General features: G+C 47.6%; 1 protein-coding gene and 1 pseudogene across 1 annotated transcript in view; one reads left to right on the forward strand and one right to left on the reverse strand.

The window, feature by feature from the left end:
* Positions 1-20,235, reverse strand: part of LOC149359058 (uncharacterized) — a 45,482-nt gene extending 25,247 nt beyond the window's left edge. Inside the window, exon 1 of the mRNA XM_089571238.1 lies at positions 19,721-20,235. The gene's annotated coding sequence lies outside the window, so the exon portion shown is untranslated. The remainder of the gene's footprint in view (positions 1-19,720) is intronic.
* On the forward strand, positions 1,379-22,584 carry LOC149359059 (uncharacterized; annotated as a pseudogene).
* Positions 22,585-24,433: the final 1,849 nt, after the last annotated feature.

The following is a 24,433-nucleotide window of genomic DNA, read 5'->3' on the forward strand; positions in this document are numbered from 1 at the left end:
ACATCTGACTCACAAGCGTTAGAGAGGGGGACTTGGTCAAAGTCATTTACATCCACGGACGTGGAGGCAGAAGGGGTGGTGGGCTGAATAGCAGCAGTGGCAGAGGAGGGAGGACAGGTAGACGAGTTGAGGTTACTTAAAGCCGATGAAGCAGCCTGCGCGGAAATGAACTGGGACAAGGCGTCACTGAACGTACTGATCATGCGGTCAAGTACGCCAGCAACAGCCTTCTCCACCGCAGCAACAACGGACTTAGTTAAGGCTGCCTCCACATCAGCAGTGGACGTGCGGGCAATACTTGCGTATGAGCACTGCCGTCTGTCAAGGCGGGCGTATGCATCAGCGCGCGAGCACCTGTCACGCTGAATAATGTCCAAGACGTTCTGCTCATCGGCACGCTTGGGGCAGGTGGGGTCGTCAGCTGTGTGATCAGAGTGGCAAAGACAGCAGCTAAGCGACTCAGAAGTGCAAATATCGTGTGCATGATCACCGCCACAAACGCGACAGCGCGTTGCGGACTTGCAAGATTTGGCACTGTGACCGAACCGCCAGCAATTCTTACACTGTAAAGGACGGGGCTGCAGTGGGTCTACACGGTACACAATAGGCCAAACTTTGATCTCGGACGGACAAGAGTACCCTGCAAATGTTGCAATAACCGACTCCGTTGGTGTTCGAAAGCCTCCAGCCTCTCTGCTGCAGCGGTAAACTGAAAGGATGCCAACACCGGCGTCATGAAAGTCTGCAAGAATTTCCCCTGGTGTAGCGGAAGGATCCACACCGCGTATAATTCCTTTTACGCAGGCTAGCTGCTCTGGAATGAATACCTTCACCGGTAGTGAGGCGAAAGAGGTGCACTGCAGCAAATCAGCAACGCAATCCAAGTGAGCCGATTTGCATAGAATTCCTCTCTTGCCAAATGGTCGCACCTCCGAAATCTCAAGATAGTGGCTGGTGGCTGCCTTCAGCTGCTCCTGGATCAATCGAGAGTTTTTTATTTTAATTACTCCATCTCCTACAGGGACCAGCGCCACAGGGATTAGCTTTACACCGTTTTGACTAAAAGATGGTAACGGCAGATTTTCAGCCGGTAAACTGGCGAACCAGGTTACCGGACCTGAGCCCGGGGAAGACATGTCCATGGCGGAAAACCTACAAATCCTTCGAACCTACATCCAAAGGGGGAAAGACCTGGCCAAATCCCCCACTCGCGGAACGGCCTCACCAAAATTTGAAGACGGCCAGAAGACGCAGAGGCAGTCCGTGGTAGAAGCAGCTCCAACGGGGAGGAGAGGGAACAGCAGGAACAGGCAGTTATGGCGCCCGCGACCCGAGCTGCAGCTAGCAAAGCAGAGCGAAGAACGATCCTCAGTGGAACATGGTTGACGAAGAGAAAGTGGAAAACCTGCTGGAGCATCTGGCGCTGCTGGTCTGAAAGCCCTCGTGGCTGGACGGTTCCGGAGGATATTCCCTACATCGCGGAAATTCCAAGCTGCACAGCATGCGTCAAAGAACTCACTGCACAGCTAACTGACAGGGAAGGTTTGTTTATGTTTACTGAGGACTACCTAACAAATGTCATGGGTATGAACTTAGGGATGGCTCTCAAGGTATGCAATGTGGTGAGGTCACTGATAGAAAACCCGGCATAGGTTTCGCGACTAGTTTAACATCATCTGCATGAAGACATGACCACCGACCTTATGGAGCAGGACATCAGCAATACTTCATTTGTGACCCATGGAGACTGGGATGCAGCAGGACATCAGCATGCCTTCATGTCTAATCTCGGAGATTGGAGGGCTACAAAATTCTCACCATTTGCACTGTGTCAGCGTTGCGCCTTGAGTGAATGTGTCTCATGCAGCGTGTCAGCTCTCGCTCCACCATTTTCGCCAAAATGAACAGGTTTGTTTTGCATTTGTCTCCTTTCTGGCACTGCTCGTCGATATTGGCTAGAATACCCATTCCCAGAGCAACTGGAACTCAGTCACCAGCTGCCATATCTGATAACGAAGCAGTGTTGGGAATAACGCAGGGTTACTGGCAATGGGTGCTTGGTACTAGGTCGCTGGATACTGGGAGGTAAGTGCAGCATTTATGAAACATCGAGGTCTGTGCTCATTAAAGAGACTGTATATGGAAGCAATCATGTATTTGATATGGGGGGGCGGGAACCAGTCAAGCTTTCCAGCTTTTTTCCCCTAACCTCCCCCATCATGTTGATGGAAATAAAGGCTATTATTATTATTATTATTATTATTAAACACGTGTCATGAGATTATATTCGAAAAAAAAGTACCATGATGTAAGAGTGGAGCAGTGCCATATCGGAGGAAACAAAAATATATAATTTTAATTTGGCATTGAAAAACGCCTAAGAGCGATGAAGCCTTTCCATTATTGGTGTACCCACCACGTGACCGTATCTCCGAGATGTGCACTGTTTGGAGCGGTAACCACGGTCTTCTAGAACGTCAGTGTCCACACGACGGACCGGAGCACGGGAGAAAAGGTCACGTGAGTGATGTGCCGAGTGCGACAACACACCGAGGGAAGGAAAATTCTAGGAACTGCTGTCCTCTTCGCTCATCTCGCGCTGCCCTCTATTCGCGAGCAAACTCAGCGTAAGGGGGCACTGTGATGTCTGGCGGCTCACAACAACGTGACAGCCCGTTGAAAAGGGGTGTGAACGTGGACGCGATCATCGTCATCATAAATATATTGCTACACTGGGCAAGATGATGTATTTGCAAAGGTCCGTACGTGGTCTGTGGGTGTGTCCATGCATATAACTGGTCGCTTTGAAAATGTATTGCTGTTCCTGACTTGCGATGAAATTCGCGTTGGTTTGTGGAAAGCGGTCACGTTTTTGACGGTGAGCGCTTAATTCTGACGTGCTCTAGAATCCCCATGGGCACTGAAGCCGAAGTTGTGACATTATTTGCGTGACAGATCCGCATATGAGATAGCGGTCTGACTGAGAGATGCATTTACGGAGTCAAGAGTAGAGTAACCAAGGTGCTCCAGCTGTGTCCCCAAGAGATGGAAGTACGTCAGGACGGTGTTCATTCATTCCCACAGATAAGGACCTCGGTGATTTTGCCATCAATGAGCATGAAAGCCAAGGCGCCGCGCTCGCCAGATGTTCTTTCACTCTTCGCGCTCTCTTATGTGCCGCGTTGTTGACGCTAAATTTTTCGTTGCAATTAGCAGTAGAAAAAATTCTTCGAGTCGAATGCTAATTATGCTCTCAGTAGCGAATATGAAGCTACCTTTGGCGAAAAGGGCAGCAAATAATTCAGGGGCACTTTGACTGTCTAAAGCATAGTGTCGAACCGGAACCGAACCTGAACCCGAAACAGGAACAGAACCCGAATTTTCACCCGAAACCGTAGCTGAACCGAACCCAAAGCCTTGCCATTACTGGTGTACCCACCACGTGATCGTATCTCCATGAAGGTGGGTCCAGACGTGCGGACCGAATCGCGGATGGTACGCGCGCGTCAGCGCGGTTATCGTGACACGTGCATCCGGGAGTCGGTCTGAACGTCGGGCATTCACACGAACGCAGCGGACAATCCGCGCATACTCTCGCCCACAGCGGGCTTGCGCTGTTAGCGTGGCTTCGAAAACTCAGCTGCCGAGAGTTTAAACATGAACGCCGAACGAAAACGTCGTCTCGCCGCACTGGTTGTCGCCATTAAAGCGTCTGAGGGCGAGAAGGAAGCTTTCGCGTCTAAAACGGTTATGTTGGACAAAGTCAAGGTTGGAAAAACAATGTTTGGCCATGCAGGACCTGCTGTACGAGGACCTACTTGAATGCGACCCGGAGAGTACAAACGCTTGCTGCGGCTTAGTCCAGAGCAGTTTTACCAGATACTGGCTCACAGAGCTCCTTCTCTCCATATTCACTCAAATAAGCAGAAACAACAAAGCTAAGCGGGTATTTACGCACAAGCTCAAATACACAGTACGACGCAGTGAGAGAAATACGAAAAGGAGGACACACAATGCTGCACTCGAGCTGCAAATGCGGCGAAAAGCGCGCCAAAACGAAAGGCGCCAGCACGGAGCAAAGCCGACTTCATTCAGGATAGCTAGCCAGACGAGCGCACCTAGAAGCAAAAACAATCCCGGTCCGCCGACAAGCCCTCGGACTGAAAAAGGCGCTGGCCTTTTTCATTCGGTCCGCGGTCCGGGCCCAGAAAAGTGCACGCCGCCGGCTCAAGGTCGCTCAGAGCAGGGACGTTCACGTTACGTGGCACGCGGACAGCGCTGACGCGCCCGGACCATCCGCGATCCGGTCCGCTCGTGTGCGGATGCTGCGGATGCAGATGGAGTTGGAACTGGTCCAGAACGTCAGGGCGATGCAGGAGCAATACGTCTACGCCGATCCCGGAGCTTCGAATGCGGAGCCAGTGGAAAGGATTGTCCGACAGAGCCACCCCACGTTTGCTCTCTATCTGCGGAAGAAGTCACTGCGGCGACTTGAACGAGCTAGCTGTGGCAGCGCGTCGGGTAGAAGCCGAAATCTCGGCAGCCTGCGCCGCCGCTCTACGCGCTCTATCACACCAAAAGAGTCCTAGATTTTTCGTGCAGGACTAACGCATTTAAAAATTCCTTTCCTTTCGCACTATTTGCGATTGGAATTGTTATCCGCCGATACGGTCAACTGTACAACGGTTTCGTGATTCCTCTGCGCCCTTGTGCCTCCCCCCATCAAAATGCATTCATGTTGTAAACAGTATCTTGTGTCTTTGTTCTGATTTATCATTCAACGTCCTGTATCTTATTGTTTGCTGTTTCTGAATTTTTACCAGCACTTCTGACAGATACTCTCGTCTTGTATGCTGACACGCGAGTTTACGGCTACTTTTTCGGTTTGTCAAGCAAGAGAAGCGGTATTTTCCGTAAAATAATATTTATATTGCATTTGAACGACATTTCCGAGATAACTCATTAGCAGTGTTTATACTCGGGTAAGATTTTTGAATGCCTTGGTAGCGTTACCGTCATCGTGGCTTTTGTGAAATTAAGTGATTTAACTAAGTGATCTAACAGTCCTTGAATTTACGGTGCCTCACCATAATTGAAATGTGCTGTAAATGCGAAGCAAAAAAAAAAAGACATGCGTGTAGCCTTTGACAAATTTACAAATATGTGTAATTCTTTAGGTGCTTGGCTCAAATAGTACTTTGCACCTTTCTTTACAGAAGTCTTTTTGCAGCAATGCTGTCAGCTGCTTACTGCTGCATTTCACACCATCCGGTCATGTGGTGATATTGGTGTTTTTTGAGACTGAGATCTTCTAGAAGGGATTGTATATATTAGAGGTGTTTGGCACGTGGTGGCCCCAAAATTAATGTGTACAGTTAATAAATCTCACAGAAGGGTCCAGGGAGCTAAGCAGCTGCAGTTAGTGAAAAAAATGGTTCTAGGAAAAAGCTAAAATACTAATTGACCAAGATGATTGGCCTACAATCAAAGAAACTGCTTGGATTTAACGTGGTGTTAGAGTGAAGGCCTTATGATGGTCAAGGCATTTCCAATTGTTGCTCATGCTTGGCCTTCCTTAGAATGGCCAATGGTTGGCCTGTCACCACATCTAAACACAAACTTTGATTGGTGTCCAGCATTTCGCCAATTATGGAAGCGTTGGCCACTGATGATTTGCCCTGCTGAAAAAAGTTGTACGATGCAATAAACTCATAGAGTTCGTCACACAAATATAGAATTATCATACAAATCATAGAAAATTATCATACAAATGTCATACATTTCTGTAAAGTCGTGCAATCATCAAAAAGATGTCACAGAATATTATACGAATTGTGTAATATTTTATGAGGAAGCCTCTATGAGGTTATTGCATCATAGATTTTTTTCAGCAGGGTGAAACCGCAGTTTCCAGCGCGGTGCACACAGCTACCGTTGCAACATTCCGAGCTGCTTTTCTTCTCTTTTGTCGATTTTCTGACGGGGATCCTGTCTGAGGCAAAGTGTTCGAAGGACTGAAGGGGCAATAAATGAAACGTGCTTTGTCTTGCTGCAACCTATACTTTCATTTCAGTGTCAGAGTTAGGTTTGGGGTTTGGAATAACGGAATAAAGTTTTTTCTTTACAAATTAGGACTTTTTCAAATGTTTATAGTTTCCCTCTTTGCGCGCAATCTGGCGGTCCATTCTTTTTGGTATGCAAGCCCTCGAGCAGCTGCTGGAAGACCCTATGAACCCAGCAACGGAAGAAGCAACAGTGCCTGCATTCGTGTAATAGTGTTTCCCTCTTGGCATGTGCACAAATAAATAAAAGTATGCGCTGCATATTGTCGTTGTCTTGATTAGTATACCAAAGCATTTCCCGCTGCCCAAGGCTGCAGGGCAGTAATACGTCAACTGTAAGTATTCAAGTTCTACTATTTCCCGATTCAGACAGTACAGCTGTAACGGAGGGTGCTTTGTTAAGCACGCATAGCTCGTAGTGACGCTTTGTACTTTCAGTTACTCTTTGTAGCAGGCAACGTCTTTTTCTGCGAGAATGTCTCCGAACCTAGCACCACACTGACACCTGATGATGAAATAAAACTCATTGGTTAATAGACTGCAAACAACAGAAATTGAAAAATGAGAAAAGAACTTCCTACTGCTGGCTGGAGACTGAGAAAGAAACTTCAGTAGCGTTTGTAATTTACTAAGACGACCATGTTCAGGAAATTAATAGAAAATGCCATTCATAGAATTCCTCATCAACGCATGTTGCGCTTACCAATAACAGAGCTCCTGTTGCGCATAAAACGTAGCATATTTTGCATTACGTCCGTGGACATCAGCTGGCTAGTTTCTGACTCCGTGCACTAGTATACGTTGTTTGTGCTTTCTACGTGACGTAGGGTGCCTATTTATATTCCTTTTCGTCGCGATTTAAACATCCACGGTTGTTCTCTGTGCGAACGGAGCGACCAACGAATGCCATGACGCCAATGCCGGAACTTGCTTTCAATTTCCCAATACAAGTTTTAGCGCTCGGTAAGTCCTTTTAATGCGTTATGCTCGCTTTAGCAGTTTTGGTCCAGCACGTCTACGTTGACGCACCTGTAGGGCATCTAGGGTTTTTTTTTTTCAGAAACTCATAGCGCCAAAGGCATTATAGTGGGGCTACAGGAAACAAAAAAAAAGAGTGCAGCTTCACAAGAGTGACAAGAAAGCATTATTTCATGTAACCCACAACACATCTTGAACGCACCTCTGCCATACAAGTTTCTATGCTTTCTGTAACATTGAAAGCCATCTGACTGTACTTAATCAGCAACTTCACTACCTAACCATTATCCCGTGACCAGATTAACGGACGGCCTAACCATATCAACGAATACACCAATTTCATAAACCTTTTTTTTTAATGCATCGGAAATTAATTTTGAGAAAAGAAATCACCGCTGACTTTCACATGACCGGTGCGACCTGGCTTTTATTACCGTGGTACACGTATTTCTTGCCGTTTATGAAGCATCGTGCGTGAGATTGACTTCTTCGACACTGATTTTCGCGAAACTCCCTACACTTTATTTTTCCTTGCGTACCCCTTCCCAAAAATCCTCTTAAATGCTAACTTTGCTTTCTTTTTGTTAATTAGCAATCCTTAAAATCTGCTTTTCAGCGTAGGAAGCGAAAATATTAATCGAAGGACGATCTCTGCAAGATCTGGACTTGTCCAACCTACGAGCACTTTCATTTTTACCGATTCAACACACCTTTGATTTACACGTATAACTGCGACAGATATAACGAACGCTCGGCTATTAAGGCGAAAGCCTTTAATGCCCCATACTGTTGTTAGCAGACGCGTCGGCAGCCGTGTCGACAGACGCGTCGGCAGGAATGTCGACAGACGCGTCGGCAGATTCGTCCGCCTTTCGGCGTCACTGCTTAATAGGCTCAAGGTTCCAGCATTAATAAAGGCGCATCTAGTGAATGCATGGGCTTTATAAATAAAATAAAAGGAGTAAAGTCAAGAAAAGGAAAATAAAAACTAAAAATAAGATTTGAAAATAAAAATAAAAAACAATAAAATTAAGAATAGGAGCAAAAAATAAATAAAAAACAAGATATGAAAAATAAAAAAGTAAATAAAAACAAACAGTGGCCAGGAAACGCTTTCGCCTTGCAGCACTTTAGTGAGCCAAAGTGCCCCCTGATTTTTTCTGCATAATGCACTGAGCTAGAAGTGTTTGCCTAGTGCATCTGCTTGGTGCCGAAATGTACCGCCAGCAGTGATAACAAGAGGTAATGTACGTGCACTATGCCCTCGAAGTGCTTTTAGTGTACAGTACACTTTATGCGTATCTGCGTAAGAATTTACACAGGAGAGAAACGACTGCTAACTTTCCCGCTTGGATACATCGAGTACGCTTGCATTTGCTTTAGCTCGCTTAAAGTTCAAGTTGCCAACCGTAGAATTATAGCGAAACTTTTACAACGAATTATTTTCGTTCTCACGAGCTCTTCTGCAGTGTGCATCCTGCCCTGCTCTACGTTTGCTTTGTATTTCAACTGGTGTCTTTGAGATGGATTTCTGTGCAGCGCCTATAATACGCAGTGCGACCAAGAATTGAAATTCATCTATACCTAGTTATGAAATTGATGAAGATGACAATGGAGCATCTTTCGATCAGCAATCCGTTCTTTAAACTTACTAGGATTATTTACCTTCGGGTTTATATTTTATGTGCATTTTAGAGATATGGGAAAGAGGTCACTTCTATAGAGATTATCTACAACAGCCCTCACAGTAGCTGCCAATAGCAAGGTCTATCGCAGCGCGTTAGCTGTGTGCTGCATTAAAGCATGTTGGTTCTCTTCTGTAGAATATGCATGACCCAGATAACAATATGAATTTTCGACTAGCGCAACTCGAGAATCGGTTCTAATACTTCCCCACAATGGGTGGTGTGCGTGAATATCGCCGACCAACAGGAACGGCTCCGGAAGCTGGTAAATGAGTTTTTCAAGTTAGTCAATGGAAAGTTGATGATGTGGTGGTATGTATAGGCAACATACGGTTTTAGTGCTCGTATTGCCACTGCCTCTAAATCTGAGAGGCAATTGAATTCTGAAAAACAACAGCAACGACACCTGATGAGGAGGTACTTCCTTGCCAGTCCTTCCGGTACACTACATATTTTTCCAGAAAGGCAAACTATGTTTGGTTGATACTGCGCGAGTATTTCGATGCCAACCAGCTTCTTTGTAGCCCTCGGCAGTTCCAGTGCATAATGCTTTCGACAGCCATAGTTGTAAGCGAGGACGCGAATACTAGCCGGAGTTATTCACATATAGCCGCATTTATTATCCTGCTAAATTGACAGATGTCTTCGGTTTGAGACGGTCTTGGAAAATCCGCCTCTATTTGGGGCACTCCTTCAGCGTCTCCGACGCTGAGAAGCCTGGTATTACCTCCACTGGAGACGCGGAAGCAGATGTGGATTCGTCAAGAGGGAGAGACTCTCTCTCGCGTGCCTGTATTTTCTCAGAGCTCTGTGAAAAGTTGACCTCTGGGACAGGGAATGTTGGCGATGGTGTATTGCGTGCCCAGACGGCGCCCGCCCCTGCACGCTGCGTCAGCGTAGGATCTTCCGGAGAGAAGCTAGAGCTTCGTCCGGGCTTCAGAAAACATTCTTTTCTGTAACCTTTATCTGGATTACTTTTTTTTCTCTTTCTGGAACGCCTGACGTGTTCGTGAATGCGCAGCGTGTGTCCTGTGACAGTTGGGACATTCTGCTTGACCGGCACTGCAGTTATCAGTCAGGCGCTCATGGGCACCGCTCTTCGCATTGATGAGATTTCCACGGCATGTTTTGGATCCGTGTCCGTACTCTTCGTAGTTGAAAAATCTTCTCGGGTTTGGGATATAGGGACAGATTTTATAGTGGATGATTCCGATTTCACAGTATCTGGTAGACGGCACCGTTCAAATGTTAAGGCGATATCGGATGCCTCTTCCTCGCTTCGCCTCATAGTGATGCGGCGAAGGGCAATCGCACCTTGATCTCGGAAGCATTTCAGGAGATCAGACCCTGTTTCGCGGGGCAGATGGCATTCTGATATACCACCTTGTACAGTGTTTAGATTCCGTTTGAGGGGTGACTGTCACCAGAAGGTGAGCAAACTGCTTTTGCTTGAGAGGATGTCAGAGTGATCTTCCTGCGAAACTTCAACCAGAAGGTCATCGGATGAAAGTGTTTTTGCTTTGTAATTTTTTCCTATCATTCTCTCAAGGGTTCTAGCAATAACAAAAACAGACACTGCAGGAACTTTGTCGTTATCTACTAGGGAGTGAGAATAACCGCATTTACAATGATTGCACCGGTATTGATAAAAACACTTATCTAAAGCAGCCGTATTACATTTCGGAGAGACTAGACAACACGAAAAAGATGAAGAGTTATCAATGCCGCATTAATGTATTTAAGTATTCGTTTTTCCTACCACAATTCTGGACTGGAATAAGCTTCCGATTGATGTGGTTTGTGCACCTGGTTTCCAAAGTGCTGTTGAAATGATAACCTGATGTATTTCTTCCAAGTCTCGTGCGTTTACCAGCGCTTTGCCGATGTGTTACCATTCATACTACTTGTGAACTCCTTTAGTCTTCTCTTAGTATGCTGTGTTATCCTTGCTGACATGTTTCCCAATATCTTCAGTGCATGTGTTATTGTATGTAGTAATATCCCCCCATAATGCCTCATGGGCGCTGTAGGTACTTGCAATAAATAATTAAAAAATATCAGGAAACGAGGAAAGGAGTCACAGTGCGGTCGATTTCTAGTGGAGCCTTCTACGGTGCAGTTCCTTTTCAGGAATTCATCAGGCTTTTTGGAGGAAGAGGTACTCATGCGATATAGGTATGCTGACGGCTCCTGAAATGTCGCCTGTGTTGCCCATTCTTCTTTACAGAAAGGTCCCGGAGCCCCTGACTCGTAAACAGACGGGGAGCCCGTCGGCGGGAACTTGACCATGGCTCCGACCGCCGCCGTTCATGGTTTCTAACATTCACCTTAAAAACTATCGCCACGGTGCGGATGACAGCTTTCGTATAAGGGGGCTAAGGGTCCGTGGTGGCACCAAGCACCATCACCTTGAGACTCAAGGTGCCGTTGCGGTGATGGGAGCGAGATGCTAAAGCCCCGTGCACGTTAAAGAACAACAAACAAACAAAATAATGTGTGAATGAGGCAAGATGAACAACTAGATGGAAACTTTCACTCGTAAAAGCGATTGGAAGCGGCAGCATAAAATACCGAGGAAGTAATTTGTGAGGGTAATGAAACAGAACGAAGTTACTCAAATTTAACTTGATTATGACCAAATGTTTCGGAGAATCCCCCAAGGTGGAGTAGATTTGTAATAAGGGAGTAGTTACTCATTGAGGTCCAAGCTTGCCGTCCTGGTTAGCTCAATTGGTAGAGCGACTGCTCCGGTGTAGCGGTGGTCCTGGGTTCGTACCCCGGACCAGGACGAATTTTTCTTTAACTACGAAGTTTCTGAGAAAGCTGTATAGCTTTCCTTTGTAGCCGTACGGCTGCGCTCGGGTGGACGTCAATGAGTAATTACTCCCTTTTTAACTTGATTATGTTAGCTTATGTCGATTATATAAGCTGGATGATTGTCCTCTGCCGTTGGCGCATCTTCCTGACTGCCTTCAGGCTCGCCTAGCTCATTTCTGTCTCAAAACCTGCTTTGTACGAACTATTCAAAGCTATCCTCAACTTCCGATTGGGAAGATATAGATTTGGGCACCTCTGTTTTTTTTCCACATCCAGGCCGGTATCCCGAATTGGGTCTAAAAATTACAACGAGAAAACCAAAGGAATGTTCAACACTCTAGCAAGGGAACAGCGGTTTGAAATTGGTGGCGAGGTGCTGGAAGTAGTAAGGGAATACGTCTACTTAGGGCAGGTAGTAACCGCAGATCGGGATCGTGAGAGGGAAATAACTAGAAGAATTAGAATGGGACAGAGCGCATATGGCAGGTTCTCTGTGGTCATGAATGGCAGTTTACAAATATCCCTCAAAAGAAAAGTATACAACACTTGTATCTTACCGGCACTCACCTACGGGGCAGAAACGCGGAGGCTAGCGAAAAGGGTTCAGTTCAAGTTAATGACAACGCAGTGAGCTACGGAAAGAATAATTATAGTGTAACGTTAAGAGGCCGGAAGTGGGCAGAGAGGGTGAGGGGATAAATGCGGGTTGATAACATCCTAGTCGAAATCGAGAGGAAGAAATGGGCTTGGGCAGGGCATGTTACGCAAATGGAAGATAATCGCTGGTCCTTAAAGGTCACGGAGCGGATTCTAAGAGACGGCAAGCGTAGCAGTGGACGCAGTAAGTTAGGTGGGCGGATCAGATAAATAAGTTAGCGGGGATACGGTGGCCGCAGCTGGCAAAGGACAGGGTTAACTGTAGAGACATAGCAGAGGCATTTGTCCTGAAGTGGGCGTAGTCAGGCTGATGATGATGATGATGCCGGTTGCACGCCTGAACGATATTCTTTCTCGTGACGTCTCACTTATCTAACTCGGCCACTCTGAAAACCCAGTGCTTTCTCCTCTGCCTGCACTGCCCCGGAGATCATAGAGCCAACGATCCATAAAAACCATAAGCAGACTGAATGAATCTATATGCAACGCATCAAAATGCGCAACCAGCACCAGACTCCACTTTATTGCAGCACACCCAGCAACGCAACGCCACCCGATTACCATCTAGAATAGCCATCGCAAACAGCGAAGACGCCGCCGTCTCAGAAGCACAGGACAAGCAGCCTAACGCACCACTGTCATAGCCAATGGCATCGGCAAATGCTGCTGACATCCTGCAACGATGTGCCTCGAGTAAAGGCCCTGTGCGCAGCCTAGAAAAACTGACACAGCTACGCCGACTGGTAAGCCAAGCACTCCTTCTTCCATGCTACAACCACACACTACTACTACCATTTACGCAGCTCCACAATATCAACAACATATCCAACACATACCGTCAATGCTAGAATCTGATATGAACAAAACAGAGATCCCGTTAACGTGCTTTGAAAAGACTGAACAGACTTCACCGCCTGACTGACACTGCAAAGAAACTTGACTCAGCCAACGAACGCGACGAAACACGCCAGAGCATGCTTGAACGCCTTCTCCCAAATGAAAACTTTAGCTGCGAAAACATGGCGTACATTTCTCAGTCGCCAAAGAGGCAAGGAGAACACCTAGGAAACACGAAACATTTTCCGCACAAGCTCATACCGCTGTAATGCTGGCACGCAGGACGTATTTCTCATACTACAAAACACGCTTCTGCAGCCAAAGACAGCACAGACACAGGCACTTTTCGCAACAGACATAAATAAGACCCTCTATAATGTTACACATGATCTCATACTCAAGTCCGTTCAAGACACACGATGCGGCCCCAACATGTACAATTACATACGCAGTTTTCTCAAAGGTAGGGTAGCCATTTTCAAGGCAGCGCCGTCTCTCTCTCCTCCCCAGTCAACATTACCCGTGGACCACCTCAAGGATCCATTATATCTCCAACGCTCATTAATATATGCCTGAGAGCTCTATCCACGATCTGAAACCGTCATCCCACATTCTACGCCGTTACCTTGTGGAACGAATCCGGATGTCCAGGGGACGTTGAAACGACCCTCCAGGAAAGCATACACACCATAGTGGATCACTTCCACGTAACCGGATTCAAACCGTCAGCAGAATAGTCGGAATTCCTCCTGATGAATCGAATGCAATACCAAAACAAAACCACCGCCCTGTTACAACTCACCCTACTCGGCAGACAGGTACCAAAGGTGGCAGCGTGTAGAATACTCGGACTCCTAATACACGATTACGACAATACAAACTGCAACCTTGTACAATTTCAAAAAAGTTTTCCTATTCGTACCGCACAGTGCGTGAGCCACATGACTGAAGGAGCACGAAACATTAACAACAACGGTTTATGGGGTTTGAGGTCCCAAAGCGACGAAGGCTATGAGAGACGCCGTAGTGGAGGGCTCCGAAAATTTCGACCACCTGGGGTCACAGAAAACAAACCATACGGTGCGGTTGATGCAGCGCCCAAACGCACTTCTTCGAACTACTTCTTATGAAACGATACTCGAGCAATGAACTTCACAGGATGAGAACGCAAGACATTTGAAGCCAGGGCTACTGCGCTGCGAACGGAAATTCAGTGACCGAGAGTGGCATCATGCCTATGCAGCTCCAGGCTAATGACTGGTTATCAGGAAGTGAAAGCCGCGGTCATTGTCTCACGCCTCGATGGACACCTCAACCACGCCGTAGGGGAAGGTGGGAGTGAAAAAAGTAAATTAGCTGTGGTTTAACTACTGCTCAACCTAGTTAGAGAGTGAAAGCTCTAGTGTATCGAGTAACTAGAAGCGGCTTGGCGTCAGTAACGCTGAGAACGTTCCGGACAACTACCAGCACGCGAGCTCGTCGAAAAGGCTGCGTCTTCGTTCCCGTCCACGTCAGCGCCGTCTGCGGCGAGATCAGTCCCGGTAGGCACCTTTTCAACGCGCAGAGTGACGTTATGCTAGGTCACGTGACTTGCACTCTGTTATAGGGTATATGACGTCATCCATTCACCCATTGTTATTCTTACATTTTGCTAAATTTTTCAGTCAAGCAGAAGGTCACATCGTGTTTAGCACTTGTAGTTATCCACTGCTATAGAAACATATCAACTCATTAATTGTTGCAATTAAATTGTATAATTAATGTTAATTAGGCAAAACTTCATCTTTACAATGATGCATTACATGTGGACATTGTTTACTCCAATGTATTGTCATTACTATACTATGACGTCATCATGGTCAACCACAGTAACTAGTACACGCCTAGATGCAATAAGACTAGCGATCCTGCGGCGCTACTCCGCGGCCAAGCGCGGAGCTCGGCGCTGCGACCACCTGTTTCCAGACGCATATCCGTTGTCTAGGCACGCCGTTGCTAACCGCCTGCTACTCCTCTCGAGGCTCCGGCGCCGTTAAGCTTTTGTTATAAAAGACTGCCGAGATCTCACACACCTTATCCGACGGATCCTTAGCAAGAAAGTGTACGACGCCATAGCGTAGTGTGTTAGGCTTTCCACTCTGAGCAGTTTGACACGTTTAAACGCAGGGCAGTCTCCCATGCCTCTCAGGTGGGTGTGGGGGAAGGTGAGGATTCTGAGCACATGGCCACACCATGTCAAAGCTATCGTATATCTCCCCACAGTGCGGGCAGCGCCCATCTATGTACGGATCAAAGTGTTTGGCGATGGCAGAACAGAGAAGAGTTCCTGTCTGCACTGCAGGTCCCGTGGAGTTCGCTCCTCCGCTTTGCTCAGCCCCTTGGCAGGTGTTGGGTAGAGACGGTGGCTGTCGCAGTAATGAATTAAGATTTCGCGGGACCGCAGAAGCGGTTTATGAGCTACTCAGCCAGGATAGCTAGAATGAGGAGCCCGGTGTGTGATCGCTCGGGCGGCCGCATCAGCGGCCTCAATGCCTCGTAGACCATGGTGGCCAGGAGCCCAGATTACATTTGAACGAGTTGGATCGGCGAGAGCCCGTCTTACAATTTGAGAGGCAAGAGGTGATATTTCCACTGCAAGATAGCGTTCACAGGCCCGGCGAATGTCTGTGCTAACCGTTCTCGATTTTGGATCGGTGGCAGCGAGAGCTACTGCTATTTCCTCCGCTCGCGTTGAATTCGGGGCCCTAAACGATAGGCCATCGACATTCACTCCCCGGGGGACTACGACAGCCGTGCAGAATCCCGCGGCCGACGGCCCTGTGATGTCTGCGTAGTAGACGCCCTGTTTAGATCCATATTGCCTCTCAAGCGTGCGAACCCGGGCTTGTAGTCTGCCTTTATGTGAAGTCATGTCCATGTTACGCGGGAGCGGAGCGACACAGAGCATACGGCGCCACAGCATCGGCCTCCTTTGATGACGTCGACAATGCTGTATCATGCCCGTTAGTGCCAACTTCAATGTGCACACTGTCGAGGCACAAGTGGATACTGTCCTCATTAGGGTCCACGGTAACGTGAAAGTTATCACCCTTAACATTAACCGCTAAGTCGGAATCGCGTAAAGGCCACGGCCACGAGATGCGAGGTGATGAACGCATCCCTGTTAGCGAGGTAATGGACGTTAAATTTTTCCTTTCCGTTCTTTTGAAAAACAAAAAAGTGTATAAAAGTAGACGAGCCATGTGAATGAGCCCGGAATGCAAAAATGAGAAGGTAATGAAATAGCGCTCCGATGATCTGTGCTGCAGCGGCTACGTGGATGTTCACGGCCGCTAGAAATCATTACAGCGCCGGGCAGCATCGCCCTGGCCAGAGCCGAAGGGAATATACGGCTCTGGCCCTGGCCACTGTGTTCACTCGCGCAAAGCGCCGTAGCGCAGCGGCCGCAAGACATGGACGCAGCGGGCAAAGCGAACGCCGCACTAGGTGTTCACCAGTGTTGTAGGCGTTACCAAAAAAAAGTAACTAAATACGTTACTCGTTACACTAACAAAAAAAGAACGCGTTACCGCCCTACGTTACCTACAAAAAAAGGCAACGCATTTCCGTTACCGTTACTGAAAAAAAGTATCGCACGTTACTTTGCCGTTACTCCATGGCCATAAATTTTAATCAGTGGTTCCTTGCTGTAAGAACTCAAGATAACAATTTTATAAAGCTCATACTTCATATAATTCCAACTTCACAAAGAAAACATAGCTGAACTGAACAAATTTACAGTAATTCTGGTGTGCTTCTGCTTACGAAATTACGCGGAAATTGTGTAGCAATAACGAAATGCTTAAATGTCATAGTTCAGAAAAATATATTTGCGCACATAAACAATTTTTTTTTACTTGAACCTGCATAATTATTGCAAAAATGCTTAGTGTTTGCGTCAAGGTGTTCAAGGTCAGCTTCGCTCGCAAAACTTAGCCGCAGTTGCAGATAGAAACAACTGGTTGACTGCAATCCCCTTTTCTGTGCTGTATCATTGTACTCTTTCTATGGCTCTCTTGGGGCCAACTTGAAGTGAACTGGCGACATTCATGAGTTTGCTCACAAGAGGGAACTGCTTCCACCAAGAATGCGAGAGTGTCGCCTGAGAACGATACATTTTGGTTGAAAAACAAGCTTACGCAGAAACTCACTTAAATATTTCTCCAAATGGTTCATTGGTGGCTTGGCATGCGTCCACTCTTTAGAGAGCTGTGTGTGTGGGTGGTTTGGGGGTGAATACAAGTGGGTGACTGCATGTTCGTGCTTTCTTTTTTAGTTGAGTGCGTCGTCAAGGGCAGGTGTTTTCTGGCATGCATGCGAGCCGCAACAAGGGTCGTCGAAAGCACCGGTAGATTTTGTTTATTTGCACCATCATTTTCGACGTTTTTTTTTTTTTAAAAAGAGGCGGAGGGGAAGAATTAAAATAAAAAGTAACTAGTAACGTGACACGTCACGTTACCGAAAAATGTTAACGTAAGTACGTTGCCCGTTACAGGTCCGAAATGGTAACGAGTACGTTACTAAGTTACCGAAAAAAAGTAACGCGTTACCGGTAACGCCGTTACTTGTAACGCGTTACCGTCAACACTGGTGTTCACTGGTTACCGCTGACCACCCGAGGGCGAGCGGCATCGATTTCTCGTCCTCTATCCTCGGCGCAAGCGAGCGGCAGTATCCGCCGGAGCTGCTTGTGGCCCATTCAGAGCGGCCTGAAGCATCCTTAAGTCCGTTCACTTGGACTGCATACGACCCGCATACCTTACGGCACGGTTCGGGTGTCCACCGAGATGTGAGAAAAGCACTGCGCCATTTCCTTTCCCGAAAAGCGAACCAACCAAGCGCATGCCACTGCATGGTCGCGACGCCGAATGCACGCGCCGAACACAATGTTGTACACAGTCCGAAGATGATTGCTCGAGGCCTAATCTAAAGTACTCTAACGCGGTTCAATATCGCAGGAAGACTGACCAATACGCGGGAGCTTAGCTAGACGCTGGACCATCACCCCACGGTCCGCACTATGCTGCAGCGCCATTTTTACTGAAGAGCTTAAGTGAACATGAAAGCAGAAAAAAATTGGTGCAGTTTGGCCTAAACGACAGCGAACGCTATGTTTCGTTATACTGTACAGCCGACGCCGATGAATATCCAGCAGGAAAGGTGCGCTTCTAAGCCGAGTAGTGGACCCCCTGGCATTCCAGGAAAACCAGAAATTCGGGTAGACGAAGGCGAGATTCCTCCTTGCCCAAGAAAGATTTGGATTGCACGAGCGATCCATACTGCGTGGCAAGGAAGCAAACCCGTTGGGGTGTGCATTTTTGACAAAGGCTCTGCACCTTCGCGAACAGTCCCAAGAAAAGCGTAACCACCTGCGAAGAACGGCGACACCTTGCCAGCCTCCTGGTTTCTTCTGGCGGGTGCATGAAAGGCGTGGCAGAATGACAACGCAAAGGCCGCACGTTGGCAGCGATGAATAGGAATGCCGAGGGTGAAGATAAACGCCACTAAGCTTCTCTGTAATCTTATGATTCCCAACAGCGTTGGCAGTCCATCGCATCTACGATAACATGCATGAATGCAGTTCTGCTTCTTGAGGAGACCGAACTCAAAAGGAATAAAAAAAAAATACGAGTCCAAAAATCTTTTCTAACGCGACGATTCAATGCCGCCTTGCGCGACATAGGATACGGTCATGTGTGCAATCGCCAAACTCTTGGAAATTTCACGACAAGGACTTCACTGGGACAATGTCGCGAAGGCTCTCTGCGTGCGCATACTAATTATTGGATGATAATTGCGATGCGTGCTCAGTGGCGTGCACTTAGAATGAAACATCAGATTTAGGCAGGTAGTCAGCAGTAACATCAGTACGCTCAAGTCTCGGCGAAACAAAGACCCTGCTTCTCAACATATGCGCGCTATTGCGAGCGATATGCAAGAGTGAGTAACAGAACGCATGCAGATGCGACTCAAGCGAGCGCCGGTGGTTGAACTTAAAATTGAAGGCTTCTTCGATGTGGATGAAAATGGCTTTCGAAAACACAATCTTTTCTCCCTCAGTACCGGATAACAAAATGACTTCTTCACACAGTTAAAGCCTGTTTCACATGCATGCAAGCGAAAACGCTTGCGATTTCTGTCCCCGAAGCAGAAAAACGTGTTTCGAGCGGCCGCGACAGCTACAGGGGCCAATGTGACGATGTTCCGAGAAGTACGAAAGTTTTCGCGGCGTCGCGCCACTCATTCGCTTGAAACATCCTTAACCTTCCCGGTGTTAACACCGGCAAGAACAGTGCTTCTAAATTGAAAACCTGCAGTACTCGCTGAGTGAAGAACTACGGCGCTTACTTCCATCCGTGCTTTCTAGAAGAGGCGAGCCGTGATCGCGTCAAGGCCTGAGTTTCACTTCTACATCGGCCACAGCCACGCGACCACCATCAGCGGTATATGACTGTATCTGTCACTTTCTTTCACCAGTGCTTCTGCGATTTGGGCAACAAATCTCACGGAGTAAATATAGGTCGTTACGGGTCCTTCGCGTGAGCACTAAAAGCACTTTCTACGCTAATAAAATTCTCGATCGTTGCAAGACTCGCGTATTCAGCAATGCCAATTACAGAACTGACCAGATGCCATCGCACTTACCGCTCTTGCTGCTGAGGTTGAAGCTTTGGGGAAGGCTTAGTTCACGCAAACCGATCGTGTTCACACATTGAAGATATCACGCCAACAACACCGCACTTCGAAGACAAGCCGGCACTGGCACGTTGGCAAGAGTTCTTTCTTCCGCCGCAGAACAGAATATCCACCGTGAATGGCGACGGTCAGGCGAACAGCTCACACGAACACGACGTTGTCAGGCACCGGTGGTAGCTGGAGCTTCAGAATTTTTCAAGCCATAACTTGACAGAAATGACAAACAGGGGCTGGGGTCACATTACGACGAGATGCATAAAGGGCGCATTAGTCCAATAATTAATGCCAGTTTCGAACTACGTCACAAGTAATTAACGAAATGACATCCGAACACCGCTGTAACGGCGAACCGCCGCCTTGTCTCGGCCAGGTAGGCTTAGGCCTAGTCTCGCTAATTCTCGTCCGCCGGGCGGGAACAAGCGGGAGGCCTGATAGCAGAGTTGATAGCGCGTGCTGCAGCTGAGGCCGCAGCGACTCTTTTGTTTTTGTGTTTTTTAGTTTTCAGACTGCACTGTTTTATCTCGGTTTGAAGCTCACGTTCAGTCGCGCTCGACTGCTTTGCTTTTTAGCAGACGGGAGCACACCAGTGCCACGTAACCTTTCCGCCGCGATTGGAAAGACGGCAACAGAGCATGCTTGGCTGTCGCCGAAACTGCTAGTCCGCTTGACTGGGGATTCCGTAGCGTTACCATACTATCACGAGAACAGTGGCAGGAAGGTTGAAAAACATCCATTTCGACCTTTGGCAGACCTCTAGCGGTCGAACTACTATTTTCTAGAGTGAAGATCACTTTCCTTAAACAGTGCAACGAAGGTTAGGGGCCAGCTATGCTCACATATTTTTCCGCTCTTCTTGCGGAAATGAATTGCGGCAGAGCATTTGAATATGTTAACCCCCCCCCCCCCCCCCAAAAAAAAAAAAAAGAGAAAGAACATTACTGCCAGCAGCACCAAACCTTGAGTAAAGCGTGTGTAGACACGTGCGTGGAGGCCGCACTTTTTTTTCGGGATTTTGACGGGGTGCTGTTCTTGCAAGATACCCGCAGGGAGGCGTCTGCAGCATGCAGACGTTGGTGAGTGGCGACACCACGGGGTTAACCCGAGCATCCGCAGGGACATCCCCGCAGGGGGATGATGGTGAACAATGCGTCACCACGGACCCGAGCATCCGCGCTTAGCCGTGCGTGGCATCGCCGTGTCCGGGGAAAAGGGGATCCTGGTGGTTGAGCCGATGCCGAGCGTTTGGACCCTTAAGGCCCCTCGGCGGAGGCAACACACCACTTTGGCCCCAGCTTCCTGTAGACGGCACCTCCGGCCTGACCCGACCGGGGGAAATCGGCAGTCGCCTTTTCCTGTCCTCCCCTCTATCTTTGACTTTCCTATTTCCTTTCTTACAACTTTCCTGTATCCTCCTCTCTTCTTAGTTTTTTCCCTTTTTTCCTGGCGGCGAGGGTTAACCTTGTGTGGCCAACTAACCTGAGTTGCGTCATATTGGGTTATAGTTGAGGTGTACAGCTGGCGTGGGCAGGACTTGCTCGCAAGTTCCTGTCCCGTCCCCTCGTTGGGCTCCATGATGGGTGGCTGGCACCACGGCCGAACAACACAAATTTTTCATGGCTCCCCCCTTTCCCAAACCAGATCGCCCTCATAAAAGAGGGCGGAACGAGGCAACTGCAGAGTTTTTCGAAAAACCGAAACCATTTCCAAAATTTCACGTTCTTCATAGCGAAGAAACTGAAAAAACCGCAAGAACCATGTTCCCATTCTTAGTTGCAAAAAGTCTAACTGAGGCCTTGGGTCCCGGGTACAAACTGTCTAAAATTCCAAGTGGTGACCTGCTCCTTGAACTCAGAGACACTGCCCAATACTCAAAACTTTCCAGCCTAGTGTCCATCGGGAAAATCCCTGTATCAGTTACAGCACACCGATCTCTGAACACCGTCCGTGGTGTGATATCCGAAGCAGATTTCATTCACCTCACCGAGGAAGAGATGCTTGAAGGCCTCAAAGAACAGAATGTTATAAGTGTGTATCGTATCAAAATAAGAAAAGACAACAAAGAGATACCTACAAAGCACCTAGTACTGACTTTCAACTCAAGCACACTCCCCGAATCACTAGAAGCTGGCTACCTCAAAATAAATGTCAGACATTACATCCCAAACCCACGCAGGTGCTTCAAATGTCAAAGGTACGGTCATGGGTCTCAAAGCTGCCGTGGCCGCGAAACTTGCGCTAAATGTGCATCAAAAGAACATGCTTCCGACAACTGTGAAGGAGCAGCACCTCGCTGCGCAAACTGTGAAGGCGATCATCCCGCCTATTCGAGGTCATGTCCATCGTGGAAAAATGAAAAAGAAATTGTTACAATCAAAACAAAACAGAATATCACATTTAAGGAAGCGCGACGACTGTTTTACGCAAAGAACAGCTTCAACTTTTCCACAAAAACAAACTTTGCTGATGTGGTGCGCAGGGGCGGTGCACCACATAGCACTCCGGCATCTGCCCAGGCCACTTCCACCGAGCCTATGGCAGAGCCATCCGCGCCCCAGGCAGGGACAGCGAACGCTGCTCTGCCATCTCCAAAGCAGGGAGCGCCGGCTCACGGGTCGGCACCCCGCAGGACTTCACCCCGTCGGGGGAGGCCCCACACCAACACATCCGCGGCTTCGCGGTCCTCCAGCACCTCTGGTGAGGTGATGGATACAACTCCCACTCCGCCCGCTTTGCAGCGGCGGACCGGCTCTCTCGAGCGACGAAAAGATAGAACCCCGGTAACGGGCCCAGAACAGTAAACTTCTTCCGTTCCATTCCCACCCAAAAAAACAAACATGACATTCGTGGTTCAATGGAACTGTAGAGGAATGTTGAGAAACTACAGTGATATAACACATATTCTAGGATCAGTGATGCCTCTAGCTCTATGTCTCCAGGAGACCAATCTTGGTCCACAACATTCAAATATCTTAAAACATTATACAACTTTTAGGCGTGATCGCGAAAATGCAAATAGACTCTCGGGAGGCGTCGCAATCGTCATCCAAAGCGGCGTCCCGGCTCAAGAAATCAAACTGAAAACAAAACTTGAGGCGGTTGCGGTTAGCGTCATCAGCTACAAAACCATATCAATATGTTCGGTATATCTTCCCCCACACATCACATTAACATGCCAAGATCTAGAAGGCCTGATCGATGAACTGCCGGAGCCATTTCTGGTAGTTGGCGATTTTAACCCTCACTCTCCGTTTTGGGGAAGCGAACGCTGTGACTCTAGAGGCCAAACGATCGAAGATTTTATACTTTCGAATAATGTCTGTCTTTTAAATACGGGAAAAGCCACATATTGCTGCCCAAGCTCAGCAAAAATGAGCTCTCTCGATTTAGCTTTCGCATCACCATTCCTTTTTAACGATTTTAAATGGGATGTTTTAAATGACCCCATGGGCAGCGATCACTTACCTACTGTCATCAGCCTCTCATCGTCTACTCCAATCATCCCCACAAGACCACGGCGCTGGAAAATTCACCTCGCCGACTGGTCACTTTTTACAAAAAGTGCCACACTAGAAAATGAATTTTGTGACCACCTCAGCACAGATGAAATTAATGAGAAGTTTACTGAATGCATAATATCGGCCGCAACACTAGCTATACCACAAACAACAGGACTTGCACAAAAGAAACACAAAGTGTGGTGGACAAAAGAATGCACATTAGCAAAAAAAACAACAAAACAAAGCCTGGAGCGCTCTGCGTCGATATCCCACTGCAGAGAACTTACTTACCTTTAAGAAGGCAAAAGCCAGAGCGCGGTATGTGTGAAGAAATGCTGAGAAAACCTCTTGGCAGAAATATGTCTCCTCAATAAACAGCTCAACAACATCAAAGAAAATGTGGGAAAAACTTCGTAAATTTACTGGTGACCATACCCCTTTTACACTTCCTCTCTTGACAGCACCCGGGACACAAACATCTTTAGAAGAACAGGCCAACATTTTGGGCGAGCATTTTGCTGAGATCTCAAGCTCATCCAACTACACAAACACATTTCAGAAACACAAAGCAATAGCTGAGAAACAAAGATTCCCATCCGGAGCAGGTATACATGAGGATTACAACCAGCCTCTCACACTACAGGAATTAAATAAGGTATTATCTTCTGGAAAAAAGACAGCACCAGGACCAGACAACGTGCATTACGCTATGCTTGCACATCTCTCTGAGGCTGCTGTACAGGCACTGTTAAAATTCTTTAATAAAATCTGGATAACTGGACATATACCTGACGAGTGGAAAAAAGCAGTCATAATACCTTTTCTCAAACCCGGAAAACCACCAACAAGTCCTAGCAGTTACAGACCAATAGCCCTCACCAGCTGCATTGCTAAATCTTTCGAAAGTGTAATAAACATTAGATTAACCTTCATACTTGAATCTCGGCAACTATTAGATACACACCAGTGTGGGTTTAAGAAAGCATGCTCGACCACAGATCACCTTGTCCGCCTAGAAAACACCATCCGGGAAGCATTCATCCACAAGCAGCACTGTATTGGTGTCTTCTTCGACTTCGAGAAGGCCTACGATACCACGTGGAAGTTCGGCATCCTCCGTGACCTAGCAGAGCTAGGTATCCGCGGCAGGATGTTGAACTGCTTG

Source organism: Amblyomma mixtum, chromosome 2 (genome assembly GCF_055824585.1).
Source record: "Amblyomma mixtum isolate Tamu chromosome 2, ASM5582458v1, whole genome shotgun sequence".
Classification (NCBI taxonomy): domain Eukaryota; kingdom Metazoa; phylum Arthropoda; class Arachnida; order Ixodida; family Ixodidae; genus Amblyomma; species Amblyomma mixtum.